This window comes from Mus pahari, chromosome 8, assembly GCF_900095145.1.
Source record: "Mus pahari chromosome 8, PAHARI_EIJ_v1.1, whole genome shotgun sequence".
Lineage (NCBI taxonomy): Eukaryota > Metazoa > Chordata > Mammalia > Rodentia > Muridae > Mus > Mus pahari.
Window position 1 is genome coordinate 46,403,793 of NC_034597.1, and position 15,522 is coordinate 46,419,314.

At 42.3% G+C, this 15,522-nt stretch overlaps 1 pseudogene; it reads right to left on the bottom strand.

Annotated features, from left to right (window-relative positions):
• Positions 1 to 7,059: 7,059 nt before the first annotated feature.
• Positions 7,060 to 7,617, bottom strand: LOC110326004 (annotated as a pseudogene).
• Between the last annotated feature and the right edge of the window lie 7,905 nt (positions 7,618 to 15,522).

Below are 15,522 nucleotides of genomic sequence, written 5' to 3' on the forward strand. Positions count from 1 at the left end.
TTTACTCAGTTCTAAAAAGTTTTAAAGTTCCTTCTAAATGTTTGCCTTAACCCATTTTCCTTTCAGCTGTGAGTTGTTTGGTGTTGATGAGTTTGTAGTGGTGTTTTCTGTTGTTGTTGTTGTCATTCAGCTTCAATCAGTGATGGTCAGATTGTTATTTCAATATTTTTTTATATCTGTTGAAGCATACTTTGTGTGCAAGTATGTGGTCAGTTTTGGAAAACGTGCTATAAGGTTCTGGGAAGAAAGTCCATCCTTTTTTTGTTGCTGTTGTTTGTGAGAAATGTTCTGTAAAATCCTACTATGACCTTTTGGTTTATAACACCAGTTAGCTCCAGCATCTCTCTGCTTAGTTTTTGTCTGGATGACCTGTCTATTGGTGAGAGTTGGGTATTTATGTCACCCACAATCACTGTGTATCAATGAGTGATTTAAGTTGTCACGATGGGTGTTTTGTTTTGATGAAACCTTGTGTTTGGTACATAAACTTTGAGAACTGCAGTGTACTCTTGGTGGATTTTTTTCTTTGATGAGAATGTAGTATCCTTCCCCATTTCTTCTGAGTAGTTCTGGTTTGAAGACTATTTTGTCAGATATTAAAATAGCTATACCTGATTGTTTCTTGGGTCCAATTGTTTGGAACAACTTTTTCTATCCTTTTATCTTGAGATGTTTTTTATCCTTGCTGGTGAGGTGGTTTGTTAGTTTGTATGTTTGTTTGTTTTGGATGCAGCAGAAAGTTACGTGGAAGTTTCAGGCTCATTCAATTTAAAGCTTCTCCCCGTTCTCTGGGTTGGTCCTGTCTCAGGTTAGAACCTGAGGCCCCCAAAGGATGCTTGATTTGTCTTTTGCTATTCCCTCATCCTCTATTACCTTATTTCTCTCATGGTTTGAATGTTGCCCCTCTGAAACTCATGTAGACACTTAAGTCCCATTGTGGATTCTTATGAAGTGGGTCCTTCCCTGCAGCAGGGATGGATTAGTATGGGACCTTTCTTCCATTAGGACCTTTTCACCACATGAATGCACAGCATCCAGCCCCTCCAGAAGACACAGAAATAAGCAACAGAAAGATGGACTTCCCTAGACACAAAACCTACTGGTGCCTTGATTTGGGGCTTACCAGCCTCCACATCTATGAGAAATAAATCTACATTATTTGTAAGTTACTCCGTCTGTGATGTTTTGTTATAGAAGCAGAAATGTGTAGAGGCACTTTCTTCCTTACTTGCTCTGTGATCCTGGAGGGGCAAAGAATGGAAATGAGCTGAGACTGGGAAGTTACCATCTGACCTCACCCCCCCCCCCAATAGAGCCACTATCCAAATGTTTGTCTGTTGGGAAAGCCCTGTGCTAAAGGCAAAGCCCAGCATTACAGAAAAGCCCTGATCTTGGCACAAAATGGCAGATTCTCTTTGTCAGTGGGGCTTCCTTTTCTCAACCTGGGGGTTCCCAGACCCCACTACCTACCTAGGAACTTCACACAGCCCTGCCCCCGAGATTCCTGGAATGCTTTCCCATGCTAATGAGGCATCTCAGTACCTTAGCCTTCCGCCATTGACCTTGGCCCGCCCTGGATATTCTCACCCCCTTCCCCAAAACTATATAACCCCTGGCTCACCCCAAATACAGTGTATGCACACAAGATGTTTTGTTGAATGACATCTGAGAGCACTGCTTCATTGAACATCATCTAAAAGAGCTATAACATTAAAGAGCTGAAGTAACACTGAGCTCTCTGGGGCAAACACCTCACCACCCCCAGCATTCATTACCCCAGGGTCTGATCCACTCATTCCAGACTTCACTTCTGCCTTTTCTGTCAGAGTCTGGACACACTAAGGGAAAACATGGGTGTCAGAACTAAGTTCTGCTCCGTTCTTTACCATTTGGTGTTCAGTAGCACCTGGACACCACAGGGGAAGAAATGAAAAACGTGGGACCACACTTGTCCTTTTATGAGATGACTTAGGGCTCACCAGAGACCTTGAACCAGTTTAACCATCCTTCTGCAAAACATTTAAGACTCCTACACGCAGAGGCTGATACCCGCCTCCCTGCCCCTACCAGTGCTTCCCATTCTTGCTGGGATTCTCTTCAGTTTTAGCTCCTTTCCATGTGGTCCATACCAGATCACAGATCTCACATCTGTATCCCATTGTTGAAGGAAATGCAGCTCTATCTGTATATTTTAATGTTGGAGGCAGCTGGGCACTTGCAAGGCATACCATGCAAATCCACTCACCTGTGTGAGCACACACTAGTAAGTACACAAAGTGTCTGTAATAAAGGCAATCAGAATTTGGCACCATGATTTGTCATGGAGGGAGGAGGCTTAGGGAGCAGGTGAAATGCATGCTTCTCCCTGCATGCACTGTATGTTTTGAACTTTTCACTATGGGTGTTTTCTACTTTTCAACATCAATTCAGAGCTCCCCACCTGGTGTCATGCCAACCTGCTCCTCTAAGGCTCTGCACTCTCCTAATGATCAGACCCTTGTAATCTCTATTTTCCTACTCTCATGTGGCAAGGAAGGTAATGGAGAAGGATGCCCTAAGTCTACTTGTAAAAGGTAATTTTAATATAACTGTATGTAGTAGATTAGTATAGCAGCTGTTTTATTTTATCCTAGCTAATTCCCCAACAATGATACAGAGGGACCAAGATTTATTTTCAAGCTTTACTTCAATACCTGAGTTGCCAAATACCTATATTAATCCCCTAAGCTAATATGGTTACTTCTCAGCCAAAATCCCCATACTACTTGTGTTTTGTGCCTCCCATCATTCAGCTGAACTCTCGTGATCTCCTTCCCCTTCCCTTTCACTGCTCGATCCGACTCTGTCTTCCTCTCCTTCCCCTTCCCCTGCCTGCTGGAAGTTCTGCCCTATTCTTTCTTCTGCCAAGCCACTGGGTGATCAGCTTTTATTACCAAGGCAGAGAATAAATGGTAAGCATTGTTTACACAAACTTGAGACAGGACATTCTTGACATAGGCATTATAATGCCGTGTCCTTGTTGAAACAAGATATGAGGGCAGAGATATCAGCATTTGAATAACAGAAAGATAACCTTTGCACAGTGCACAAAAGCATTATGCCTATATCTACTTGGTCCTTCTATCAAAAGGTTCAGTTCTAGAATAACTAGTTGTACCCAGCTAGTGATGTCAGGTGCCTTTTGTAATTCTACTAAGTATGGTGTCCCTAAATTGTCCCCAGCCAGATTTACTATTTCAGAAAAAAGGAAGAGAACCTTATAACCCCTCACTCTTAGAATTTCCTGTCCTTCCAGCTCCTGGCCTGCCTGGTGATTCATTGGGTATTTTACTATAGGTTCTTACTCCCTTCTTTTCATCTCAAGAAAGAGTTGGAAGAGAGTCCAAAATCTGCCATTGGTTTCTCTCATGGCTGTATTTGAGTTAATGGTGAGACCTGGATATTAGTTGTAACATTGACAATGAAATTAGCTATGGGCCAGCTTCATGCATCATTTATATGTTTCTTTAAGGGACCCCATGAAATGATTACCACAACCTCCTTTGCTTTGTGGGTAACTTGTCACATACAAGGTCACACAAGAAAGCAAGAACTCTGAAACATGACAGCCTGCTTTTAGGTCAGCTCACCCAGCTCTGCCTGTATATTTGTTCTTATTTGTGAGATATAGATGAAGCAAGGCTTTCCTTGGTCCTCCCCAGTCTGTGTTAAGACCTTATGTTGTGATTCCTGGACCTGCACTGTGCTTCCATTCTCTGTTACCAGCAACATCCTGAATATTAGATCTAGAACTTGCCAGATCGTCCTTGAAACCTTAGTAGCTCAGCCGGAGACTCTAGAGGCCAGACTTTTCCTCTGTCATGTTTACCTTTGCAGTGCTGGATAACTCTCAGCCTGTGCCTCACTCACCTGTCAACTCTGACCAGCCATCCTTTTGAGTACCCAGGGTCAGTAGCTCCACATTTCCACAGAGGCTAAGAACAGCTCCCTTCCCACCATCGGTTCTTCACTTGTTCACCCCATGGCTCCCTGAGCCCTGAGCTTGTCGCTCCTTTAGTGTGCCCATGTGAAGTGCTTCTTTCCCTCTACATTCTGGAAGAAGGGCCCTAGAGATTGGTTCTTACACTACAGTGAGTTGTAACTGCTCGTTTTTGTCTTCACGAGATGATGAGATAATTGAAGGCAAAGACAGGGTCATGTTTATCTTTGCATTACCAGAAAATCAGAACAGGTTCTGACATGTCAGAACATGATCCAAGAATGGAATCAGGAGAGGAGAATTCTGAATACTTTTGAGAAAACTCCAAGAAAACAAAGTAAGACTCTTGTGACCTCCGTTTTTCCAAAACGCAGAATTATTCTTGGTGTGTTTTTTTCCCCTCCCAGGTATAGTGAGTAGGAGTGAGTGTACTTCAGATTACTCACTACAATGGACTATTGTTATTTTTTGTTAATATGCCTTTATGGAAAAATATGTTTCTGCTGAATGTGGCTTGTCCACCACATGTGACTTGCCCTTGTGATTGTACACTTTACTCATGTGTCTCCTCTTAACCCTCAGAGTATAAATTCTCTGATGCTCTGAATAAAGATAGCTATTGCCTGAGACTCATGTATTGACTCCATTCTCCCAGGTCTCAGCCCCTCTAGAGAAATAAACATTGACACAGAAGATTCCACTGGAGTAACTTTCCTAAGTTCCTGGGAAGATTTACTAGTTAACGTAAGTGAGTTAACTTGGTTCTGGTCTATATAAGTTAAGGATGTGGTTGTGTTGGGCCACAATTGATTATAGAAGAAAATGCCCCATTCTCTGCAGCTGTGTAGGCAAGGACTCAGATTTCCAAGTCTAAGCAGAATCACTCTGGACAAAGAGCAAAGCAGACCACCAATCTCCTCTTTACCTCTTCACTGCTCTGGCCTCACAGATGGAAGTTGTATTAATTACACTTGTAATTAATGACGGGCAACTTACAGAAGGAAGGGTTCGTTTGGGCTTATAGTCTCAGATGGATAAGAGGTCACCAGGATCACAGTGGGACGTGTGGCAGCAGGTAGGCATAGTAGCCGCAATATTTAAGAGCTGATATCTCAAACCCCATCTCCAATGACATACTTCTCCCAACAAAACTGCATCCTCTAAACCCAGTTAAACAGAGCCACCGAGTGGGGACAGTTACTTAAATATCTGAGTCTATGGGGGCCATTTTTATTGAAGCCATCACAGTAGTCAACAAGTAAAAGAAGATGACTTCTGAGAAAAATAATGAAGCTTTGAAGAACAAAGGAATCATAAAGCTACAAAATCATGACCTCTATGTCATGAATCATGCGTAAACTGGTAAAAATCAAGGATTTCTTGGAAATGTATGTAAAAAGTTGGTGACAGAGACTAAGGAAAAACTATTTTGAAGCTCTGGACAACCAGAATGCATGATCTTAATTTCATTAACGCAACATCAGTTCGAAAAAAAAAAAAAAAAAACGAACTTGGAATAAAGAGAACCGAATATATCTGACGGATGATGGCTTGGGGGAACAGAGCAATCAGGTGCTGTGCAATTATTATGAGAGGAAGTTTCAGAAGATATTTCACAAATGGCTGAGACAGAAAATGCAATGCCTTGAAAGAAATGGCAAATATTTGGGTTTTGATTAAATGTTGAAATTGCACTCCAAAGAATAAAAAGTCTAGCACTGTTCTTTTAAGTCAAAAGATTTTCTCAAGGTCTCATTCAGAGCATTCATGAGCCACTGATGCCAGCCACTGTGCCACCCAGGGATACTAGAAGCCTGGGTTACCTTATTGATGTTTTTATTACTAAAGAACTCCAGTCTGTCTAGAGGACTAACAAAGCCTTACTATCGTATTCTCCATGCAGAGAGAAAGGGTGTTGGAATTTGCTGCCTGAGATGTGGGGGGAAAGAAACCTAGGTCACTGCTGATGAGTGTGTAGCCTGGTGTGGCCTCTGTGGGAGTTTCTAACAAAACTAAAACTATATCTACCACATGACCCAGCTACACCACTCCTGGGCACACACTCAAAGGACTCTGAATCCTCCATGAGATACCAGACACATTCATGTTTATTACTACTTTATTCACAACAGCAAGGAAAAGGAATCAACATGGTCATCTACAGATGCATGAACACCACAAATATAGAATCTCATTCAGTCTAAAAAAAAAAAAAAAGTGAAACTTCAGCACAGTGGACAGAACTGAACGCTTTATGGTAAGTGAGGTTACACAGGCTCCAAGACAAGTATCACATGATCTTGATCATATGCAGATTTACACATGTCTTCTCATTTACATGTCTATTAGCCAGGGGAGGTATGTGAGTAGAAGCCAGGACACTGGAAAGGAGAGCACGAGAGAAGGACGGGAGACTTTAAGGCAGACATAGTGATGGTCATATAGCACATGAGACCCAAAACTAGAAAGGGTGAAAGGATGCAATTGAGGAAAGGAGAGAGATGGGTGATGGAGAAGACAGGGTGTGAGAGGATCAACCAAAAAAAGTATATGAACATACCGCAGGAACCCTGTTACTTTGTATGCTGATTAAAAACACATTCAGATGTAAATGTTAGAGTAACCTTTAACGCTTTTAGTTCCTATTTCCTTTTAAAAAGGTAAACATTTTCTTCTCATTTAAATTCAGTTACTTCTTTCATAGAACTTTGAAAACCTATGTAGACATGGCTCTGATTCGGGTCACTTCTTGCAACTGTGCAGTGAGCAACAGAGAAGTCAGAGCACTAGCTAGCACTTTGCTGATTGTTCTGCCTGACCCGTGTGTTGTGGGCTTCCCTAGCCTGGACTACTTCCATTGGTTCTGCAGATTTCCCATTTTGGGAAGCACTTAGTGTGGCTGTCCAAAGCTAGTAGCTACGTTTTTGTTTTTTTGTTTTGTTTTGCTTTTTTTTTTTTTTAACTAAAAGAGCTGATGATTTTATTTTCACATTTCACAATGTAAGTGAAAACCGCACATCTTTGTATTACTTCTCCCTCCAAAAATATTCTGTTAGGAAGGCAAGTTTCCTTGTCATGCATCTAGTAAACACTCAGGCTCAGCACCAAGATCTCCTGGTGAAACAGAACAAGAAATACAAAACAATCAAGAGCGCTTCTGCTCTTATCTGTCTGGCCGAGTCATGCCAGGCTATGTGGGCACTATCATAGGGTGGGCGGGAGGTCTCATCATGGGGGGCCGGGCTTCATGGGCATGTGACCTCCCATGGGCGGTCTCATCCCAAGAGCTGGTCCCACGGGCATCATCCCGGGCGGAGGGGGGCCAATCATTGGCATCATAGGAGTGTCTCCCATATGGGGTACAGGCATTATGCCAGGCTGAGGAGTGCTCGGGAGACTGGGAGGTGGGATCATGGCCCCTGCAGGCAGAGGGGCAGAGAATGGAGTTGGAGGGATCTTCCCTTGTTGAAATACAGCCGTTGTCTTGTCAACCAGGCTCTGGGTCTGCTCTTCCATCCATTTCTGGTAATAGTCTTTCGCATTATCTTTGTGTTTCCATCACTGCAGTGTGTCTTCCTCATAGACAGAGAATCATGGGTAAGATACGTAGCACAGTAGTCACAATAGAACTTGGGCATGTTGCTCCATTAAGCCGTTGGCTACCCGGGTCCCCTAGTAGCTACGTTCTTGTATTAGAAGCTCAAATAGTGATGTCAGCAGCATATGAAGCTCTGAAGACACTGTATATTCTGATTGCCACACCAGAGATTAGTCCTAAAATTCCAGCAGCTGTTTCGGGACCCCTCTTTCATTGATTCACAACTAACAGATGATGGTTCTTCAGCTTCCGAACAAAGCATGGCCAGTCAGGTTCTCTTCAACAAAGCAGAGCCCATCTTCTTTCCCGAGTTGGCTAGTCTGAATAGCTGCCATGCTGCCGTGCAAGGTTCATGGTGCTTACAAGAAGATAGGAAGAGTACATAAGGAAAATCGGGAGAATTTGACCTCCAAGCTAATCAGCTGAGCGCAGCTTGCAGCTGTCATCATGCAATGTGAATTTCTAACTTTAATTCATTCCCTTCACAAATCAAAGAGCCTTTGGAGAAGGGCAATGCGGTGCCATGGAAATTAGAAATCAGTATTCCTTAAAGAAGTTTTCATTTGCATTTCCCTAATTGCTAAGGATGCTGAACACTTAAAGACTTCATAGCCATTTTTATCTCTTCTTCTGAGAACTCTGTGCAGAACCGTGACCCATTTTAAAAATTGGGTCATTTATGGTTTTGACTCTTTGCTTTTAGAGTTCTTTGTATATTGTAGATATGAATCCTCTGCCAGATGCACAGCAGGCAAAGATAGTCTTCCACTCTCAGGCTTTCTTTTCACTTGATTTATAGTTTGCTTTTCTGTACATAAGCTTTTTAGCTTTATGGGGTCCCACTTATTAATTGTTGGCCTTAATTCCGGTGTGAATGGAGTCCCTCTCAGAAAGCCCCTCCTACACCTATATCTTTTAGGGGACTATATATGTTTTCTTCTAAACATTTCAACATTTTAGATCTAACACTAAGGTCTTTGATCTATTCAGAGGTCATTCTGTGTAAAATGATAATTATGGGTCTAACACCATTCTTCTACTTGTGGACTCAGTTTTCCCAGCACCATTTGTTGAAGATGCTGTCTTTCCTCCAGTCTGTATTTTGGCATCTTTGTCAAATATTAGATGGCTGTAGTTCTGTGCACTCATGTTTGAGTCTTCTATTTTGTTTTACTGATCAAAATGGCTGGGGTTAGAATTGTGATATAGGTTGAAATCAGCTATTATAATCTCTCCAGTGTTGTTCTTTTTGCACGGACTCCTTTGGCTATCTGGGATCTTTTGTGGTTATACGAGAATTTTACAAAGCCCCCCCACCCCCCAATTTCTTCAAAGAACATGGGGATGGAGATTTTGATTGGGACTGCATTGAATCTTTAAATTACTTTTTGCAGGATGGTCTTTTTCACAGTAATAACTTTACCAATCCCTGTCCACAGAGGTCTTTAAATCTTCTAGTGTCTTCTTCGATTTCTCCCTGCACGCCCCCCCCCCCCAGCAAAGATTTACAGTTTTCATTATAGAGATCTTTCTTCTTTCACATCTTGGTTAAAATTAATCCTAGATATTTTTGAGGTGATTATTTTTTCCATGATCTCTCTCTGTCTCTCTGACTCTTTGTCTCTCTGTCTCTGTCTGTCTCTGACTCTCTCTCTGTCTCTCTCTCCGTGTCTCTGTCTCTGTCTCTCTGTCTCTGTCTGTCTGTCTGTCTGTCTGTCTGTCTGTCTGTCTCTCTCTCTCTCTCTCTGTGTGTGTGTGTGTGTGTGTGTGTGTGTGTGTGTGTGTGTATTGGTATATAACTACTGACTTCTGTAAGTTGAATATTCCAGTCAGGATGCTAAGATCAAGAGAGCAACTGACAAGAAATGCCAGCAAGGATGGGGAGAAAGGAGAACCCTCTTTCACTAGGAATGCACATTGATGCACCCACTATGGAAATCAGTGTGCAGTTCTCAGAAAGCCAGAAGTAGATCTACCATGTGACCCAGCTCTACTACCCCTTGCATGTGCCTGATGAGCTGGCCGTCCTACGCCACAGACACCTGTTCAGCCACGCTCCTTTCTTTTCTGCCCATAATAGTTAGAAAGGGGAAATGACCTCAATATCCTTCACCTGACTAATAGACAATAAAAATGTAGTAAATATAAGAAGTGGAATACCAGTCAGCTGTGCAGAAAAAAAAAAAAAAACGAAATCATGAAATTTGAAGGTAAGTGAGTAGAACTAGAGAATGCACTGAGTGAGGTAATCCCGGCCCAGAAAAACAAACGCTGCACATTCATTTATAGACCCTAGCTCTGAATCTTCAGGTGTAATTCAATGACCTGTAGTAACTACAGAAAGCAGAAAAGTAGAAATGGACCATGGAGGGATGGAGGGAGTTCTGCAAAGGGAGATGGGAAGGCATAGATGTTACAAAGAAGAAATGTAACTGAGGTGTGAGTCTGGAGGGCAAGACAGGGCAGGGGAGGATGTTTGAAAAATCCAGAGAAATCTATTTGATGGTTCTTAAACAAGTGGTGGTGGTGGTGGTGGTGGTGGTACTGTATGTGTGTGTGTGTGTTGGCATAAACACAAGTATATATCATGCATGTATGTACATACATGTAAAATTTACATGAAGTTATGCCATTTAGGATGAGGAACCATAGATTACCAAACAAAAACCTCAGTGCCAGGCATGAAAAATCTTTTGAGTTGTTCAGGAGAGTCCAAGAGTCTCCCCAAACAATATAGATCATTGCTATTGTCCTAGCCTGCCTTCTCACACTTGGAGGTAGTACAGCATTTCTGAGGACACGCCACACCCCAGGCACAGGGTCTGCAGGAATTGAGCTGGAATGAACCTGGGCGCTTCCTCCTTCAGGACTAACTAACTCCTACAGTTTCCAAAAGCGCTATAGAAGCTACAAAGGGGGAAAACCAATTAATAGTCCTACTCAGCTGTGATGCGCATGGACCACAGCAGTGATCACCATAGCAATACATCCCTAGGGATGTTATGTCTTGGGATTGGCTAACAGCTCTCTAACTGGGTTTAAGACCTGCTAAATAGAGGGGAATTCATGGTTGGTGCTATAAAGCTAGCCAACTGTTTGTAACTGGGGAGGTCATGGAGCCTAGAAGAGAACACACTGTGGTCACTCTCCTAATTCAATATAATTCTCAACTGCATACTAAATACTTATCCTTCTGTCCACAGATAAGAGCAGATCTCACCTTTCACCAAAGAAACTTCTTTTATTCGGCAGATGGAAACCATTATAGAAAGATGTAACTGACCAAACATAGATAAAAAACTTACTGTGGGGTATCAGCCCCAGTTGATATCTCTACAACACAAAGCCTACATTTTTTTCCTTTTTTTTTTTCTGAGATAGGCTTTCTCTGTGTAACCCTGGCTGTCCTGGAACTCACTCTGTAGACCAGACTGGCCTTGAACTCAGAAATCTGCCTGCCTCTGCCTCCCAAGTGCTGGGATTAAAGGCGAGCGCCACTATTGCCCGGCACAAATCCTACATTTTAAGACCCAGGGAACATCATGAAAGAGGGACAAAAGATTGTATGGGCAAAATGACTGGGATCCTAGTTGCTAGATAGTGTCTTCTGTATATTACACGTAAGCCACACCCACATAATCTCAACAATACGTTTACCTAGCTGCACAGTGACAACTCCAATAGACATGCCAGCATGGATGGGGTGATCTCACAGGGACCCACTCCTAGATTAAGCACTATAGGCAATTAGTGGCTACAAAGAGATGGGAAAATCAGACTTGTCTAGGTCCGAGCCACAGATGGATTGTCTAATCCTCAGTGATCAGCCATTAACACACACACACACACATACACACACACACACACATACACACACACAAACAAACAACATTAGATTTAGCAGGTTGTATGTGTATTTACATAATATGTATCAGTAATAACTAATGAGAAAACATAAATTTGAGAGGGGGTGGGGGATGCATGATGACTTGGAGAGAGAGAAGGGCAAAAATAGATATAAACACAGCACTCATGTATGAAATTATTATATAAAAATTTAATTAAAAAAACTACAAATTAGCATTCCCTGCAGGAGGTTTCATGTCAATAGCACCTCAATATAGACACCAGCACTACCTGTCAAGAGGGATCTACATGTGGTATGTTCATCACACAGACCCAGAGATAGCTCCTACATCCCAGAACTGTGACCCTGTGGTTGGCGATCTGCTGTTTTCTAAAAGTTTGAATGAGTTTCTGACAATTGTTGAAAGTGAGATTGCTGTCATTCTGACAGGTATCAAAACCAGAAAAGAGGATAATGACATCAATATATTACATACAGACCCCAGCAAGTTACCTGTTGAGACTCTGGGGAGCTACTAGAGCCATGATATACCACCTACAGGGTTAAGTTCATCACAAGTCATGATCAAAGGAAACTCTAGCTAAGACAACTTTTCCAGCTGTGAAGCAATGAGTATCCAGGCCCTAGAATTCAAAGAGTCACAACCAGTTCTCACAGCAGAGGTCACCCACATGAGTAAGAACGGGAGTCACATCAGAATGTTTTCTGCCAAACACTCACCTGCCAATTCTACCTATGTCTTTAGAAGACAGAGACACGGCGTTACTCTTTTCATTTATTTATTTATTCATTTATTCATTCACTTTACATCCTGATCATAGCCCCCTCCCTCCTCTCTTTCCAATCCCACCCTACCATGTCTCTCTTTCCATTTCCCTCTCCCCTTCTCCTCAGGGAAGGGACCCCCCCCCATACCAACCTGTCCTGGCACCTCAAGTCACATCAGGACTAAGTGCATGTTTTCCCACTGAGGCCAGACAAGGCAGCACAGTTAGCAGAAGGGGAGCTGAAGGTAGGCGACAGAGTCTGAGTCAGAGGTGGCTCCTGTTACAATTGTTAGGGAACACATGTGAAGACCAAGCTGCACATCTGTGTAGGAGGCCTGCGTCCAGATCACGTATGCTCTTTGTTTAGTGCTTCAGGCTCTGTGAGCCCCCATGGGCCCAGGCTAGTTGGCTCTGTAGGTCTTCTTGTGGTGTCCTTGACCCCTTCAGCTCCCTCAATCCTTCAAGACTCCCTGAGCTCTACTTAATGTTTGCTTGTGGGCCTCTGCGTCTGTTTCCATCAGCTGCTGACCGAACACTCTCAGATGGCAGTTATGCTAGGCTCTTGCCTTTCTGGGTCTGGGTTACCTCACCCAGGATGGTATTTTCTAGTTACATCCATTTGCCTGCAAATTCCATGATGTCTTTGTTTTTAATAGCTGAATAGTATTCCACTGTATAAATAAATATGCTGCATTTTCTTTATCTGTTCTTTGGTTTCGGGAAACCCAAGTTGTTTCCAGTTTCTGGCTATTATGAATAAAGCTGCTATGAACATAGTTGAACAAGTGTCCTTGTGGTATGAGGGAATATCTTTTGGGTATATGCCTAGGAGTGGTAAAGCTGGGTCTTCAATTAGAACTATTTCCATATTGATTTCCAAAGTGGTTGTACAAGTTTGCACTCCCACCAGCAATGGAGGAGTGTTTCCCTTGCTCCACATCCTTGCCAGCATGGATGAGGTTTGATCTTAGCCATTCTGACAGGTGAAAGATGGAATCTCAGCCTCATTTTTTTTTTTTTTTTTGCATTTCCTTGATGACAAAGGATGTTGAGCATTTCTTAAAGTACTTTTTGGTGATTAGAGAGTTCTCTGTTGAGAATTTTCTGTTTAGCTCTCTACCCTATTTTTAATTGGGTCACTTTGTTTGTGGCTATTTAATTTATGGAGTATTTTAATATATATTTTGGATATTAGCCCTCTGTCAGATGTAGGGTTGGCAAAGACCTTTCCCTATTCTGTTGGCTGCCATTTTGTCCTATTGACAGTGTCCCTTGCCTTACAGAAGCTCTGAGCTCCCGTTTATTAATTGTTGATCTTAGTGTCTGAGCTGTTGGTGCTCTGTTCAGGACGTTGTCTCCTGGACCAATGCATTCAGGATTATTCCCTACTTTCTCTTCGATTAGACTTAGTGCATCTAGTCTTATGTTGGGGCCTTTGATCCACTTGGATTTGAGTTTTGTGCAAGGTTATAAATGTGGATGCAGTAGCATTCTTCTCCATGCAGACATTCAGTTAGACAAGAACCATTTGTGAAGATGCTTCCTTTTTTCCACTGTATGCTTTTGGCTAATTTTCCAAAAGTCAAGCATCCATAGGTGCATGGGTTTATTTCTGGGTCTTTGATTCTCTTCCATTGATCAACCTGTCTGTTCTTATGCCATTACCATGAGGATTTCATTACTATTGCTCTGTAATAGAGCTTGAGACCGGGTGTCTTAGTCAGGGTTTCTATTCCTGCACAAACATCATGACCANGAAGCAAGTTGGGGAGGAAAGGGTTTATTCAGCTTACATTTCCNTACTGCTGTTNATCACCAAAGGATGCAGGACTGGAACTCAAGCAGGTCAGGAAGCAGGAGCTGATGCAGAGGCCATGGAGGAATGTTCTTTACTGGCTTGCTTCCCCTGGCTTGCTCAGCCTGCTCTCTTATAGAATCCAAGACTACCAGCCCAGAGATGGTCCCACCCACAAGAGGCCTCTCCCCCTTGATCACTAATTGAGAAAATGCCTTACAGCTGGATCTCATGGAGGCATTTCCCCAACTGAAGCTCCTTTCTCTGTGATAACTCCAGCTGTGTCAAGTTGACACAAAGCTATCCAGTACACCGGGCATGGTGATTCCTCCACACATTCTTTTATTGGTCGGGATTGCTTTAGCTACCCTGGGTTTTTAATTTTTCCATATGAAGTTGAGAATTGCTCTTTTGAGGTCTATAAAAAGTTGTGTTGGAATTTTGATAGAAAATGCCTTGAATCTGTAGATTACTTTTTGGTAAGATGGCTATTTTTACCATATTAATCCCTGCTTGTGGACGTTGTACATCGTGGTGCGGAGCCTAGTGCGCACCACGATGTACAACGTCCACAAGCAGTGCTCTCTTATAGAATCCAAGACTACCAGCCCAGAGATGGTCCCACCCACAAGAGGCCTCTCCCCCTTGATCACTAATTGAGAAAATGCCTTACAGCTGGATCTCATGGAGGCATTTCCCCAACTGAAGCTCCTTTCTCTGTGATAACTCCAGCTGTGTCAAGTTGACACAAAGCTATCCAGTACACCGGGCATGGTGATTCCTCCACACATTCTTTTATTGGTCGGGATTGCTTTAGCTACCCTGGGTTTTTAATTTTTCCATATGAAGTTGAGAATTGCTCTTTTGAGGTCTATAAAAAGTTGTGTTGGAATTTTGATAGAAATTACATCGAATTCATAGATTGCTTTTGGTAAGGTGGCCAATTTTACTATGTAAATCTACTGGCCCATGAGCATGGGAGATCTTTTCATTTTCTAATATCTTTTTCAATTTCTTTCTTCAGAGACTTGAAGTTCTTGTCACTTGCTTGGTTAGAGTTATACTAAGACATTTTATAACAAATGTGGATGACCTTGATTTTGGAATTTTAAACAGGCTTGAGGCTGAGAGACTATGAGAACTTTTGACTTGGACTGAATGCATTATGATAGGGCTAAAAACCTATGGAGGAATATACGAGAATGAGAATGGGCTCCCATAGGTTCATATGTTTTACTAGCTATTCCCAGTTGGTGGAATATATAATATATAATCCCGCTGAACACTGTCAAGTATCATCTGTGTCTGCACGCTGCTTACCACTTCCTAGATGTATAATCTTTGACAAGTTACTATATATCTCTCTGTTCTTTAGTTTCCTGGTGTTAAAATGGGGAAAATGACCACACAGCCCTCTGAGGCTTAATATGAAAATTAATTCAAAATTTATTCATAAGAAGCACTTACATGAATGCCCACACAAGTGTTTAATAACTCCTTATTATTAGTGCATAT